At 42.4% G+C, this 15,342-nt stretch overlaps 1 long non-coding RNA gene across 1 annotated transcript in view; it reads right to left on the bottom strand.

Moving 5' to 3' along the window:
* The window catches only part of LOC115271165, a 65,585-nt gene that overhangs the window by 11,466 nt on the left and 38,777 nt on the right, over positions 1 to 15,342 (bottom strand). The window contains exon 3 of the long non-coding RNA XR_003899766.1: positions 11,533 to 11,591. This is a non-coding gene — a long non-coding RNA (uncharacterized LOC115271165). The remainder of the gene's footprint in view (positions 1 to 11,532; positions 11,592 to 15,342) is intronic.

The raw sequence follows: 15,342 nt of genomic DNA, 5'->3' as shown, positions 1-15,342 counted from the left end.
ATATCAGGAATGGCAATATACAAAAACCTGTAGGAGAACACTTCAACCTCCCTGGCCACACAATAGCAGATGTAAAGGTAGCCATCTTACAGCAAAAAAACTTCAGGACCAGACTACAAAGAGAAACTGCTGAGCTTCAGTTCATTTGCAAATTTGACACCATCAGCTCAGGATTAAACAAAGACTGTGAATGGCTAGCCAACTACAAAAGCAGTTTTTCCTCCCTTGGTGTTCACACCTCAATGCTAGCAGAGGACCTCACCCTCCCTGACTGAACTAACTTCGTTATCTCCAGACTGATTCTTGCCTGCATATTTATACCTGCCTCTGGAAATTTCCATTACATGCGTCTGACGCAGTGGGTATTCACCCACAAAAGCTTATGCTCCAACTAACATCTGTTAGTCTTAAAGGTGCCACAGGACTCTCTGTTGCTTTTTACAGATCCAGACTAACACGGCTACCCCTCTGATACTTAACAAATTGTAAGTAAATCTAAGGGAGTCATAAGATTCAAGAGGGACATCAACATGCACAATGAAGTCCTCAATGAAGATGAAGTTGGAAGACAGACCAATCAGAGAGAAAGTCAGATCTGGCAGAGGAAGATGTGGGTTTTGTAAGGGTGGGGGGGGACTGGTAAATCACACAGGTTTTGAGATTAGAGGGAGAGAAGTTTAAATAAAAAAAAAAGGGGACAGAGGAAGGTGGAAGATTTAATTAAAAGACAAACTACAAGAAAGGTCAATGAAACCCACAAAATACCAACTCAAAATTATGTTGGCACCACATCTCTTAATATGCCTATCATTCACAGTATTTAGTCACAACAAAAACCCTTCCTCCAATGGCAGCAGCCAGTAAGAGCCTAGAAACCACCATGTGTGGGAAAGAAGAGTGTGATGGAACAGGAATTGTGCAATTCTTATTCCAACTGGCATTCTACCTAATCTCCTGCATGGCACATTGAAAATACGACTAGTGTTCTACAGGGGTTTACATTTTTCATGCCTTTTTCTAATATTTCACTGGCCTAGATCTATACTAATTTCTTGCCTGTATATACAGTGTGGTTGTATAACCTTTTCAGTATGTGTATGACATTTTATAGGTAAATGTTATGGGACTTACAGAAGTCTTGCTTTTACATCTTATTTCATATTTTTATAGGAAAGATTTTTTCATGGTTTTGAATAGGTTAAAAAATACTATCAAGAGGTCAGGTCACTGTAGTTATTTTAATATCAAACTGAGCCACAGAGATTAGAAATGAAAAACAGAAGGAACAAACCATTTAAAAGTAATAATAGTTCTTCAGTAGAACAAGCTTTGTAAATCCTCAGGATAGGGTTTTCACACTAGGCTGACATGCTCAACTGAAAGTCAGAAAGTAGAATATTCTCACAGAAGTCAGGAAGTTAGGGGTGAAAGAGACCTAATAAGTTATCTCCCTCCATGCTCCTGCACATGCAGAACCGTTCCACCACTGGGAGAGGATTTCACAGAGCATGTCTACACTGCATCACTGCTGTGCATCTCATGAAGATGCTCTATGCTGACAGGGCAGAGGTCTCCCGTAAGCATAATAAAACTACCTCTGTGAGCGGCAGTATCTATATTGACAGGAGAAGCGCTCCCTCTGACATAGTACTGTCCACACTGGCGCTTATGTCGGTGTAACTTATCTTGCTCAGGGGGGTGGTTTATTCATGCCCGAGCAACATAAATTATGCTGACATAAGCTGTAGTATAGACATAGCCACAGTCTTCCAGTCCCGAATCCCCTTATTCACCCCTCCCTCACAAATATTCAACCTGAGTTTTCCTTAGCTCAATTTCACCCTGTTATTCCTTGCCGCACCTTAAACATTTCCTCTCCCCCTTTGGTGCTTACACATTTAGAATACCTGAAAATGTTTACAACATTTTGTTAATTGCTTTTGCTAAGCTAAACACAAATTTCTTGTAAGTCCTTTATCCCAAGTCAGTCTCTGCAACCCTCATTTATCACTATGTTTCATCATCCCTGTATTGCCTCCAATTTATCACTCTCTCTCTGGTTTTGAGGTGCCCAGAAATAAAACCAATATAGACACTCTCTCTCTCTCTCTCTCATCTGTAACATGATTTCATGGTGTCTAGCTCAAATTTGCATTAGCTTTTTTTCTGTCATCATATTATATCGCAAGCACGTCGAGTCTGTTATACACTCAAGCCTAGGATTCTTTTGGTATTATTTCTCTTTAGGTATTTCCTTCTCAACTAATATCTGTATTTTTGGATTATTCAATAGATGCATGTATGCCTCACTCTTTTTGGGTAATTTATTTTTGTTATTCCCTGTTCATGGGCTTTTATGTGGGATTTATCACCATGATGTCTGAGTATCTCACACACACTGAGTTTATCTTCACAACACCCTTGCGAGGGAGGTTGGTAGATATTATTTTCCTTATTTCAGATGGGGAGTTGAGGTACAAAGAGTTTAAGTTCCCAATCCTGCACTAGGCTTCACATGGGAAAAGGCATCTGCTATAGATAACATGCCCAAGGTCAGAGAAGAAATCAGTAGCAGAGCTAGCAATAGAACGCAAAATGTCCTAAGTTTCAGTCCAGTGCTTTAATCACAAGCCCATCTTTTCTTCCCTTCTTAGGCCTTTGTGTATTATCTCTGTCCTCACTTTTGTTTTTAACATCTCCCAATTAACTGTATTTTCAGATGATATTTAGTGTGCTTCCAGATCATTAAGATATTAAATGAAACTGGCTTTAAACATTGATCCTCACAGCATACCAATGAACACTTCCCCTCCTCCCAGCTCAATACAATGAAGAACCATAAATAAAAGACAATCAATAATGAGTATAAGCCTAATGATGTTGAAACATTTTGATGATACATTTCAAAAGTTAGGGTTTAACAGCCTGATTTGGGGAATCAATTGCCTTTCTTTTCTAGTCTCAACTAAATTACTTCCTCAATCCTGGCTTGTATATTCACTCTTCCTTACCTTTGATCTTCCCTTCTTCCCCATATTCAATAAATAACCAAAAAAACAAACAAAGCCTAATATGCCAGACATACTGCTTGCAAATTCTCAAACTTTATTCTCTACTTCAAAGAGTGCTGTAATTTTGGAGAGTATGCGCTACATTCTTAATGTGCAAAAAAGCTGGTTGAATCCTTACTTCAGCAGCAAACCTAAACTCAGAGTCAACTAGTCTCAACTTCCTGCTATTAATTTTTTCTTATGTGAGCCATATCAAGCTAGATACATTCTCATGTAACGAGGAAAACCATTCCACTTTATTTTTTCCCATTTCCTTCAAATAAACTGAAGATGCATGCCAATGACAGTAACTATTTGCAGCAGTTCAAAATGGGAGAAACACCATATGTAGATACCCAAAGTTACCCATGTTCAAACGATTGATCAGTAATAGTCCCAGGGAAAAAAGTATGTGCAAAGCAACAAATGTCTTCTGCAAGATGGATACAAGTTAACAGGCGTTGGTGTTTATTTGACATCAGAAGTGCTAAACACAAAAGAAACACGCCCCTTTATAAAATCCTAATTACTTTCTCTTGAAAACGTCTCAGAGTTAAGATTATAAAGGATGGAATTTTCAAATATTAATGCACGTAGGTTTTTCATTTATATGAAGCTAATAGCATTGAGACCGCTCATCAGCTTGCAGACACCCATACTCAAGACATAGTGCTTTAGCAATTTCAGATATTTAAACACTTTAAAATGCTGGTCACATTTTCCCCTGAAGATTAACATTTTAATGTATCTGACCAAAGAGAAAAGAGATTTTAAATGTTTTATTCTTGTATTAATATTTAAAAACATAGAAGAATTTTCACTAAAAAATTAGCTCAAATTATTGAACAATTTCTTCCTAAAAGTAGTAAACTGTCAAAGAACTGTAGAGATAGAGAATAAAACTTTTTTAAAAATGTAAATTATTTCTGCGCTCAATCCTCCTCAGTCTGATTAGCAGAAGCATTCAAAACATATCTTTGAGTCTAGGTCAGTATTGCTTTTCTCTTTGCAAGTTGTCTCACCTTTCCAGGAACAATCCAAAAGGGTCTAGCAATTTTACACCAATCTGAACCTTCAAGGTCTACACACACAACAAAAACCCACTAAAACTTACAGTGTTTCTTGAACAAGTGAGATAATGACAGCCTTGGCAGGACTAGGTTCTTTTACAAATAATTTAACATTTATACTGTCATCAACATAACTGCACTAGGGTAGATCCCTGTGACGTTATTGACATGAATTGTGACCGTATAGATCATTGTTGCAACCAGGGTCCTATGGTTGCACCAGGTCTTGTACAGAGGAGGTCAAGTGGGATGTCTATGGAAAGGTTGTAGTTTGCTCGTTATGATTGTGCTGTCTGTATGTGTGTATCATGTTTGTATTTGAAGTTATGAATATTGGCTATGTACTTGTATCTCAATGTGTTTGATTCTAAGTAGCCTCAGTGAAGCATTTGGTCAGCTTCTTGAAAAAAGACTATTCTCAGTAAGCGCCCAATCAAGAAACACTTAACTGACATTGGACTTTGGGAGACGCCAATCCCCATCTGAGCTTTCCTGGGAACGTTCAAACGAACATGTAAACAATGGCGTCAGCCTGCAAAAAGCTGAATCATTCATGGACATGTGACTTGTCTGGTGGCTACAAACTCCATCTTGTTGCTATGATTTTGCACAGGAGAACAAAGGGGTTTCCGCCCACAAGAGAAAGAATATAAAAGGCCCTGGAAATCCCTCCATTTTGTCTTCAGCTGGCTCCCTGAAAGAAACTGGGACAAAGGACTATAACTAAGGGGGTGTGGGTGATTGCTGGACCCAGACTAGGAAGGGATCCAGTCTGTGAAAGAAGCTTATTAGAACATCTCTGGGGGTGAGATTTCATCTATAATCAGTTTCTTAATGTATTAGACTTAGACTTAAGTGTTTTGTTTTATTTTGCTTGGTAACTTACTTTGTTCTGTCTGTTATTACTTGGAACCACTTAAATCCTACTTTTTATATTTAATAAAATCACTTTTGCTTATTAATTAGTGCAGAGTAAGTAATTAATACCTGGAGGGGAGCAAACAGCTGTACATATCTCTCTATCAGTGTTATAGAGGTGGACAATTTATGAGTTTACCCTGTATAAGCTTTACTTTTACAGAGTAAAACAGATTTATTTGGGGTTTGGATCCCATTGGGAACTGGGTACCTGGGTGCTGAAGACAGGAGTACCTGCTAAGCCGTTTTCAGTTAAATCTGCAGCTTTGGGGGCGTAGGTCAGACCCTGGGTCTGTGTTGCAGCAGATTAGTGTATCTGGCTCAACAAGACAGGGTTCTGAAATCTTGTACTTAGATCTCTAGAAAGCCTGTGACAAGGTCCCTCACCAAAGGCTCTTATGTAAATTAAGTTGTCATGGGATAAGAGGGAAGATCCTTTCATGGATTGAGAACCGGTTAAAAGACAGGGAACAAAGGGTAGAAATAAATGATAAATTTTCAGAATGGAGAGGGGTAACTAGCGGTGTACCCCAAGGGTCAGTCCAAGGACCAATCCTATTCAACTTATTCATAAATCATCTGATGAATGGGGTAAAAAGTGAGGTGGCAAAATTTGCAGATGATACTCAACTGCTCAAGATAGTTAAGACCAAAGCAGACTGTGAAGAACTTCAAAAAGATCTCACAAAACTAAGTGATTGGGCAACAAAATGGCAAATGAAATTTAATGTGGATAAATGTAAAGTAATGCACATTGGGAAAAATAACCCCAACTATACATACAATATGATGGGGGCTGATCTAGCTACAACGAATCAGGAAAAAGATCTTGGAGTCATCATGGTTAGTTCTCTGAAGACGTCCATGCAGTGTGCAGCAACAGTCAAAAAAGCAAACAGGATGTTAGGAATCATTAAAAAGGGGATAGAGAATAAGACGGAGAATATCTTATTGCCCTTATATAAATTCATGGTACGCCCAATCTTGAATACTGCATATAGATGTGGTCTCCTCATCTCAAAAAAGATATACTGGGCTTTAGAAAAGGTTCAGAGAAGGACAACTAAAATGATTAGGGGTTTGGAACGGGTCCCATATGAGGAGAGATTAAAGAGGCTAGGACTTTTCAGCTTGGAAAAGAGGAGACTAAGGGGGGAATATGATAGAGGTATATAAAATCATGAGTGATGTGGAGAAAGTGAATAAGGAAAAGTTATTTACTTGGTCCCATAATATAAGAACTAGGAGCCACCAAATGAAATTAATTGGCAGCAGGTTTAAAACAAATAAAAGGAAGTTCTTCTTCACACAGCGCACAGTCAACTTGTGGAACTCCTTGCCTGAGGAGGTTGTGAAGGCTAGAACTATAACAGGGTTTAAAAGAGAACTAGATAAATTCATGGAGGTTAAGTCCATTAATGGCTATTAACCAGGATGGGTAAGGAATGGTGTCTCTAGCCTCTGTTTGTCAGAGGGTGGTGATGGACGGCAGGAGAGAGATCACTTGATCATTACCTGTTAGGTTCACTCCCTCTGGGGCACCTGGCATTGGCCACTGTCGGTAGACAGGATACTGGGCTGGATGGACCTTTGGTCTGACCCAGGAAAGCGAGTCTTATGTTCTTAAGTCCCAAGTCGGCAGAGAAAACGGGCTCAGAGGTAGTCTCAGCACATCAGGTGACAGTCCCAAGGGGGTTTCTGTGACCGAACCCATCACACCCCACTCCAGGTGTTAAAAAGGTGTTAAAAAGCTCCTCTGGGCACAATCAGCCCCAACCCATTGTAACTGTGAAGGCTGTCAAGTCTGGAGAGGGTGGGTCCTTAAAAAGGTGGATCCCTGCTCAGTTTGGGGCAGCACTCTGAGGGTATGTCTACACTGCAATTAGACACCTACAGCTGACCCATGCTAGCTGACTCACACTTGCAGGGCTTGGGCTGCGGGCTATTTAATTGCAGTATAGACATTCCAGCTCAGGCTGCAGCCCAAACTCTGGGACCTTCCAACCTCACAGGGTCCTAGAACCTTGGCTCCAGTACCAGCCCAGACATCTACACCACAGTTAAACAGCCCTGAAGCCCGAGCCCCATGAACCCGAGTCAGTTGGCATGGGCCAGTCGTGGGTTTTTAATTGCCGTGTAGACATACCCTGAAGGAATAGGGCTGTAACTCAGAGCTCCCTAGCCCTCAGAAGAAGGGGTTTCTGACTGGGGAAACACTTGAGAGCCTTGACCACCCATGCTGACTCAGAAAGGAAAGGAGCCAGTTCTTCTCTCTTTGGCTTTCTGAAGGCCCCAGATTCTGCCTTTTGTGGGCTGCAGATGCCTCCTGACTTCTTCATTTGGACTTCTTTACTCCCACCTCCCAGCCACCAAATGACCTGCACCACACAGCCAGAGGCTTGTGCTCCAGACTCCAAGGGTACGTCTTCACTTACATCCGGGTCCGGATGTAAGCAATCAGTTTTCTGAGTTCGATTTATCGCGTCTGGTTAAGACGCGATAGATCGATCCCGGAAGTGCCCCGGATCGATCCCGGAAGTGCTCGCCGTCGACGCTGGTACTCCAGCTCGGCGAGCGGAGTACGCAGCATCGACGGGGGAGCCTTCCTGCCGCGTCTGGACCATGGTAAGTTCGGACTAAGGTACTTCGAATTCAGCTACGTTATTAACGTAGCTGAATTTGCGTACCTTAGTCCGAAGTGGGGGGGTTAGTGTAGACCAGGCCCAAGACAAGAGTGGTGCTGCCCACACTCTCCTTCCCAGGAGTGCTAGAGATCTATAACTTACTATGGTAACTAATGCTGCTTAGCTATCAAATGAAAAATAAAAACAAAACATACATTGTTTTGCCCATTTTAACAAATTGGTTATGAACTTGGGGGGAAAAAAAAAAAGACGCTCTAGTGCCTCCATGTTTTGGAGCAGGGACTTGAAATTTGGCAAGGGGAAAGTTGCTGAGGTATCAGGAATATAAGTTCTGCTGTTCTCGTGGGGAAAAAAAAACCAAATTTGGCCAAGTCATAAGCTTCTGAAAAATCTCAGTTAACACAAGCTCAGTAGAAACTTGTTCAAGTTTGGCAGCTAAGTTTTCCAAAGATTCTGTCTCCACTGAGCATGCTCCAGCCTCTCAGCTGACCAGACTCTGTATGTGCCATCCCCACAAAATATCTGAGCATATTCCATCTCAGGGAAGCAGAGGTGGAGCAAGACCTTCCCTTCAGTTGCTGCTCTGGGCCCACTGTGATGCCAGGCACCAAAATTAAGAGCAGGGAGACTCTCTCTCCTGTGGCCTTAATACGCCCTTTTCTGGAACCCAGACAGTGAGGAGGAGGAACCAGCCTGACTTAGGGTACATCTACACTGCAGCTTGGAGTGTGCATCCCAGCGCAGTACATAGACAAGCACTAGCTCTGCTTGAGCTAGTATGCTAAAAATAGCAGCTTGGGGGGGGGGGGGGGTAAGCACAGGCAATGGCTCAGGCTAGCTTCCCGAGTATACTCCCAGAGAGTCAGGGCAGGTTTGCACTCAGGTGGCTAGCCTGAGCTGCTGCCTGTGCTACCACCGGCTACACTGTTTCTACCATGCTAGTCTGAGCAGAGCTAGTGCATGTCTGGTTGCCCATGCTGGGAAGCACATTTCCAGCTGCAGTGTAGACATACCCTTGGACTGTACAGGGGAACATGGGAAAGGGGGTGTTGCAGGAACCAGAAGGTGGAGATGTGGGGAAATAGAGCAGGGGGGGCCTTCTTTTTAATAGCCAGAGCTGTGAATCTGAAGGCCCCAAAATAAACCCTCCAACAGAGATCTGTTATGCTAACTACCCTTACACAAAGCAGTACAGGCCAGGGCCTGAACTAGACCAGACTGCACAATTCCCTGCCAAACTCGGTCAAGGGTCATGACCAGAGGAGGGGGGGGGGCAAGGAGGGAAAGAATAAAAGAATAAAAAAAAGCCCCAGCAGCAGCACTAATGAAATATGTTCATGACTAATGAAATATAATAACCACTTGTGTGAAGCAATAGGTAACTTTAGCTAAATGCAATTTCTTAACTCATGCAGCTTCTCCTTTGGGTGATCTGTGACCCACTCCGTGATTCCAGCTATCTGCAAAAATAGCCAATCATAGATCCTCTTTAGGCGTCCCATGGAACCCCCCCCCTATCTTTAACCAAAAGACCCCGGAAAATAACGTGTCTTGAGAAATGTACCCAAACTGGTGCCAAGTACCACCCCTGGGGAAAACCACCAAGCGCCCCTCTACCCAAATAAACACCCAATTCTCGGAAAATAATGAGGAAGGTACCAGGGGAGAAGGGGGAGGGGGGACTGACCCCGACCCTAGTTTCTTAACTCATGATGTATTGTTTGTACTTTGCTTGCGGTTTAATGAAATAAAAGCCGCCTGCGAGCGGTCCTCGGGGTGTCAGTCTTCGGACTGCACCCCAGTGCACTGGTATGTATGTCAATAAACTGGCCTCAGGCTTGAGTCTTTGAACTAAAATCACTGTGTGGGTGTCTTTGACCACAACAGAGAGAAGCAGAAGAAGAGAGGTATGGATAGAAGCAAAGGGAGGGGAGGTTTGGGAGGGGTAATAGGGGCAGAGGGGTCAGGAGCTGGGGACATGTGGGAAGAAGGTAGCAATGGAGAAAGAAGGAAGAGGGCACCAAGCACACTCTTCTCCAATGCCTGGGATTGAACCTGGAAATCTGGAGTCCACGTTATCTCTGCTGTGAAACCCACTGGCAAAGTATGTGTGTCATCCCCATTTAGTGCCACATAGAGGATAGTATCCTATTGTTACTACTTACTGTTAGCAGTCTGTGCTGGTAATCTAAAGGCTCAAACCCTCCTGATGGCCCAACCTGGGGAGGGAGGGGTCAATACAGTTCCATATGACAATTAGGTGTGTGGGGAGGGGTTGCTTTTTTTTTTTTTTTTTTGAAGACTTAGGAAGTTTCATAATCACCTCTACGTTAAAAGAATGTAAAGGTTGCAAAGTCAAGCACACAATTTTCTTAACCCTCTATCCCTGCTCTGTTTCAGAGCCACTCAAGAGTTCCTATGTGATGCTAAGCACCCAATTTTTTACAAACACATTAACTCATTTAATACCACAACTCAGATAGTGCTAGTAGCCACATATTACCATCTTTGCTTACCAGAAGCACACTATAAGAGAGCCTTCCAAGTATTCTAAATTAGAGATCTGTAGCTCCCATTTTCTTCCTTCCCGCATGTAGAAAATTAGCTTGGGGTGTGGGTGTGGGTGTGGGTGTGGGTGTGTGTGTGTGTGTGTGTGTGTGGGTGTGGGTGTGGGTGTGGGTGTGGGTGTGGGTGTGGGTGTGGGTGTGGGTGTGGGTGTGGGTGTGGGTGTGGGTGTGGGTGTGTGTGAGAGAGAGAGAGAGAGAGAGAGAGAGAGAGAAGAACTTACTGAGGGAAAGCTAAATGATTTAAATGAGTTCTGTATTTAGTTCTGAAAGTAATCAGTTTCACATTCATTCTTCCCTGTTTAATAATTTCATCATTTCAGTGGAACATATCAATCAGGGAACTCAGATAGCTAGGGCCAGTCTCAGAAGGCTTTGAGTATCAGGACACAAACCTGGAACTGAACTCTATATTCAATGGGGAGCCTATGCAGAAAGCAAAGCATTTATGCAATGTGTACACACTGACATGAGCTGCTATCTCTACTTAGTAACAGGTCAGCCTGAGCTTTGCATATTTTAATAATATGTTCAGTATATATTTTTATATGGTATTCATCTACATAAAGGACACCACTATGGGGCTATATACATGCAATGAAAGGATGCATTAATCCTAAGGCTAGTGGAGAACTCTGGCAATGTAATTTGTAAGGTTCTTGAAATGTAGTTAGATTCTACAAGAACAGAATAGTAGATGCATTCTGCATCACTCAAGTACAGTATTAGACTGTGCTATTGAAGGAATTTAAGACTTAATCTGAAACTTGATTATTCCATTTGTGGAAATGCAAACATATGTAAATAAAGGCCTGTTAACGGGATTCTTTTACAGTGGCTGAGGTTTTTAAATCTCTAGGATTGTACATTGTTAACATTGCTTCTGATGCTTAACTCTTTGTATGCAGGTGAATCTCACACAACTGAATGGCTACCTAAGTGCTTGTGGAGAGTGGACAGTTTGCACTGCCTCCTCAGCTCTTCAGTCAGTGACAGCCTGAGAGAGTTTGGGCAGGGAATTGAATTGAGACTCCACTTTTATACCAACCTGCCCATCCAAATCATCACTGTGGAACCTCAGTTTTTTAGAATCAGCTCTCCTCTAATCACAAGGCTGGGAGGGGTGGGGAAGAAACAGTGAATAAACTCTGGGAAACCTACATTTAAAATATACTCAAGGAATAGAAAACACTGTAGCTCTATTATACACTTCTGTATTTGACCAGTTATAACTTATTATTGTTTCTTATGAAACTAACAAAATATGACAACATAAAAAACTTACTTTTCTAAAACTCTGGTGGCTGTCACTGGATTCTTCCACTTCCCTCCCACTACAGCTACCTGTTATAAAAACAGGATGTCATAATTAAACAAAAACTTCAATAGCTGAAAATTTGACTCCCTAGCACCTGCAACTGGATAAAGCAAGGGAGAACTCCCCTTCTTGCTGTCACAAAACAAAAATGAAAATTGTTGCATTCAGGATAGCAAAGCTTAAGGTTATATTCTGTATTCCATCATAATCCCCTCATAACTTGCTCTGATGCAGGTTTCCACGTCAGGAATTTGCTCTCATGGGAATTGTATTTAAAGCAAAACGTTGGCCAGTTGCTTTCACCAGGCACTACACAGATGGTAAGCTATGAAATCGAGGGCACTTAGCTGACTGGTCAGTTCTTTACATTTTCTGGTTTTAAGTTAAACTGTGGAAGTTTGGGTGTATTACTCCCAGAGGCGTAGCGAGCGCCCTCCGTACCCTCCGACTGGAGAGGACCCCGCAAGGAAGGGGGCCCCTAAAAGTGGCAAAATAAATACCTCATTCCAGTTTCTGCATTGTAAGGGGCCCCGCCCGGACATATGTTCGGAGGGGGCCACCGTTCGGAGGGGGCCACGTTCTTTGTTGCTACGGCCCTGATTACTCCAGTACTTTTTATTGGGAAATCTTAATAACTTGACTTTAAAGGCACTGATACCACAGTAATGGGTGCCTTTAAAATGCATGTAATCAATAAAGTAGTAATTTCTCAAATTTTTCTTGAAGATTGAAACTTTCCATGCTTAATTTTAAACCAGAAGAAAAGGTTCCTTGATTTTAGACCAGAAGAACAATATACCAAAATTAAAAGTAAAATTCCTAATGAGCTCTCATAGTTAGTCACATAGGGACTATCACCCCTTATTCCTTCATACTGAAGCCTCAAGTATGTAATGCCTAATCATATTGACCACTGAGGGGCTGTAATGGCTACATTTAGTTTGCTGTTCAGTCCCTCTTAAGTCTTTCAGCAGTACTGATTTCCAGGTTTCTCATAAAATGACTTATTTCTACCACCATCACCTCAAAACTCACATACTGCTTGCATATTTCCAGGCTAAATATCCAGCTTAAAGCTTCTTCCCCAAATTTCTAACTTCCCAAGGCTGCTCTCTGTTACCTCTGTCCTCTCAAGTTCTCAACGTCTCCCAATTTAGCATCAGCAACTTTCAGTAGCATGCTGCTATCCTCTCTTTCCAGATCATTATTGAAGATATTAAAATTAGCAAAGCCAAACACTAAGATAACTACCAACTCTAACATGTCTGGGTTTAAAACAAAGTTGTATTAGACTATTTTACAGTTAATACGTTTTATTTTGGTAAACAGGTTTGAATCCATTCCCTACTCTGCTTCCCAGTTTGCCAATTGAATCAAATAATCCAGCACTATGGAAGGTCCTGAAAATGCCTGAATCTCACATACTGTGTCAGTGGTCATTGCTATTTATAAAATTAGAGGACATAAGCATCCCACAAACAGGCATCCATACAGACAATATTTGGAGTTCGGCTCTCTAGCAAGGGTCAGCTGTATAGAAGGAAAAGTAGAAAAGTTTTCTTTTTAAAGAAATATGTATTTCTGCTCAGTAGAGTATATCTTCTCTTAAAACACTGTGAATGAGGTTTCAGTGATGCCACCAATAAAGTGCAGAGCCTGCTGTTACTCTACTTAACACTGGCAACAAAATAAAAAAAATCGGGACTCCAACCACTAGAGGATTTATTAGAAAATCATGAAAAAATTGTGTAAATTAGCTGTTGAGTCTATGTGCTAATTGATGAATAGCTTACTTAGGGCTTGTCTACACTACACAGTTTTGTCAACAAATGTCAAGTTTAATCAACAAAAACATGGAGATGTACACACACTGCAATGCTCCTTCTGCCTACAAAACACTTTTGTTTTGCTAACAAAATAAAATCACTTCAACAAGAAGTGTTGAGCTTTTTGCTGCAAAGTTATATCGACAAAGTGTCAGTGTAGACACCGCACTTGGTTATGTCACTATAAGTGGCCTACAGGAGATGTCCCACCATGCATATCCTGACCACTCTGATCAGCAGTTCGAACTCAGAACACAGGCATCCACCCTCCCCCTTTAAAGGCCCAGGGGAAATTCCAATTCCTGTTTGCTCAGTGTGGATGGCTCACATTGCATCTTCCCAGCTGACAATGGTGGCTTCACACAGCAAACGCTCTCCCACTTGGAGCACACCTGAGTTGTTGGATCTCCTGACACTGCGAGGAGAGGTAGCAGCACAGTCCCAGCTCTGCTCCAGCTGTAGGAACTCTGATACCTACAGGCAGATTTTTTGTGGCTTGTTGGATAAAGGCTATGAATGGGACACGTATCTGGATGACTGGAAAAAGGCAAATATAGTGCCCATCTTTAAAAAATGGAAGAAGGAGAATCCAGGGAACTATAGACCAGTCAGCCTCACCTCTGTGGAAAAATAATGGAGCAGGTGCTCAAGGAATCAATTCTGAAGCACTCGGAGGATAGAAAGGTGATCAGGAACAGTTAGCATGGATTCACCAAGGGCAAGTCATGCCTGACCAACCTGATTTTCTTCTATGATGAGATAACTGGCTCTGTAAATATGGGGAAAGCAGTGGACGTGATATACCTTGTCTTTAGCAAAGCTTTTGATACAGTCTCCCACAGTATTCTTGCCAGCAAGTTAAAGAAATATGGATTGGATGAATGGACTATAAGGTGGATAAAAAGCTGGCTAGATTGTCGGGCTCAACGGGTAGTGATCAACGGCTCGATGTCTAGTTGGCAGCCGATATCAAGCAGAGTGCCCCAGGGGTCAGTCCTGGGGCCGGTTTTGGTCAACATCTTCATTAATGATCTGGATGATAGAATGGATTGCACCCTCAGCAAGTTCACAGATGACACTAAACTGGGGGGAAAGGTAGATAGGCTGGAGGTAGGGATAGGATCCAGAGTGACCTAGAAAAATTGGAGGATTGGGCCAAAAGAAATCTGATGAGGTTCAACAAGGACAAGTGCAGAGTCTTGCACTTAGGATGGAAGAATCCCATGCACTTCTACAGGCTGGGGACCGACTGGCTAAGTGGCAGTTCTACAGAAAAGGACCTAGGGATTACAGTGGACAAGAAGCTGGATATGAGTCAACATTGTGCCCTTGTTGCCAAGAAGGCTAACAGCATATTGGGCTGCATTAGTAGGAGCACTGCCAGCAGATCGAGGGAAGTGATTATTCCCCTCTATTCGGCACTGGTGAGGCTACATCTGCAGTACTGTGTCCAGTTTTGGGGCCCCCCACTACAGAAAGGATGTGGACAAATTGGAGAGAGTCCAGTGGAGGGCAACAAAAAAGATTACGGGGCTGGGGCACATGACTTATGAGGAGAGGCTGAGGGAACTGGGCTTATTTAGTCTGCAGAAGAGAAGAGTGCGGGGGGATTTGATAGCAGCCTTCAACTACCTGAAGGGAGGTTCCAAAAAGGATGGAGCTAGGCTGTTCTCAGTGGTTGCAGATGACATAACAAGGAGCAATGGTCTCAAGTTGCAGTGGGGGAGGTCTAGGTTGAATATTAGGAAAAACTATTTCACTAGGAGGGTGGTGAAGCACTGGAATGGGTTACATAGGGAAGTGGTGGAATCTCTATCCTTTGAGGTTTTAAAGGCCCAGCTTGACAAAGCCCTGGCTGGGATGATTTAGTTGGGGTTGGACTAGATGACCTCCTGAGGTCTCTTCCCACCCTAATCTTCTATGATTCTATGATCAATGCTGTGCAAAGATA

This window comes from Terrapene carolina, unplaced genomic scaffold (genome assembly GCF_002925995.2).
Source record: "Terrapene carolina triunguis isolate 2854851 unplaced genomic scaffold, T_m_triunguis-2.0 Scaffold66, whole genome shotgun sequence".
Classification (NCBI taxonomy): domain Eukaryota; kingdom Metazoa; phylum Chordata; order Testudines; family Emydidae; genus Terrapene; species Terrapene triunguis.
Note: the sequence above shows the minus strand (reverse complement) of the source record. Positions and strands in the feature narration are given on the sequence as shown.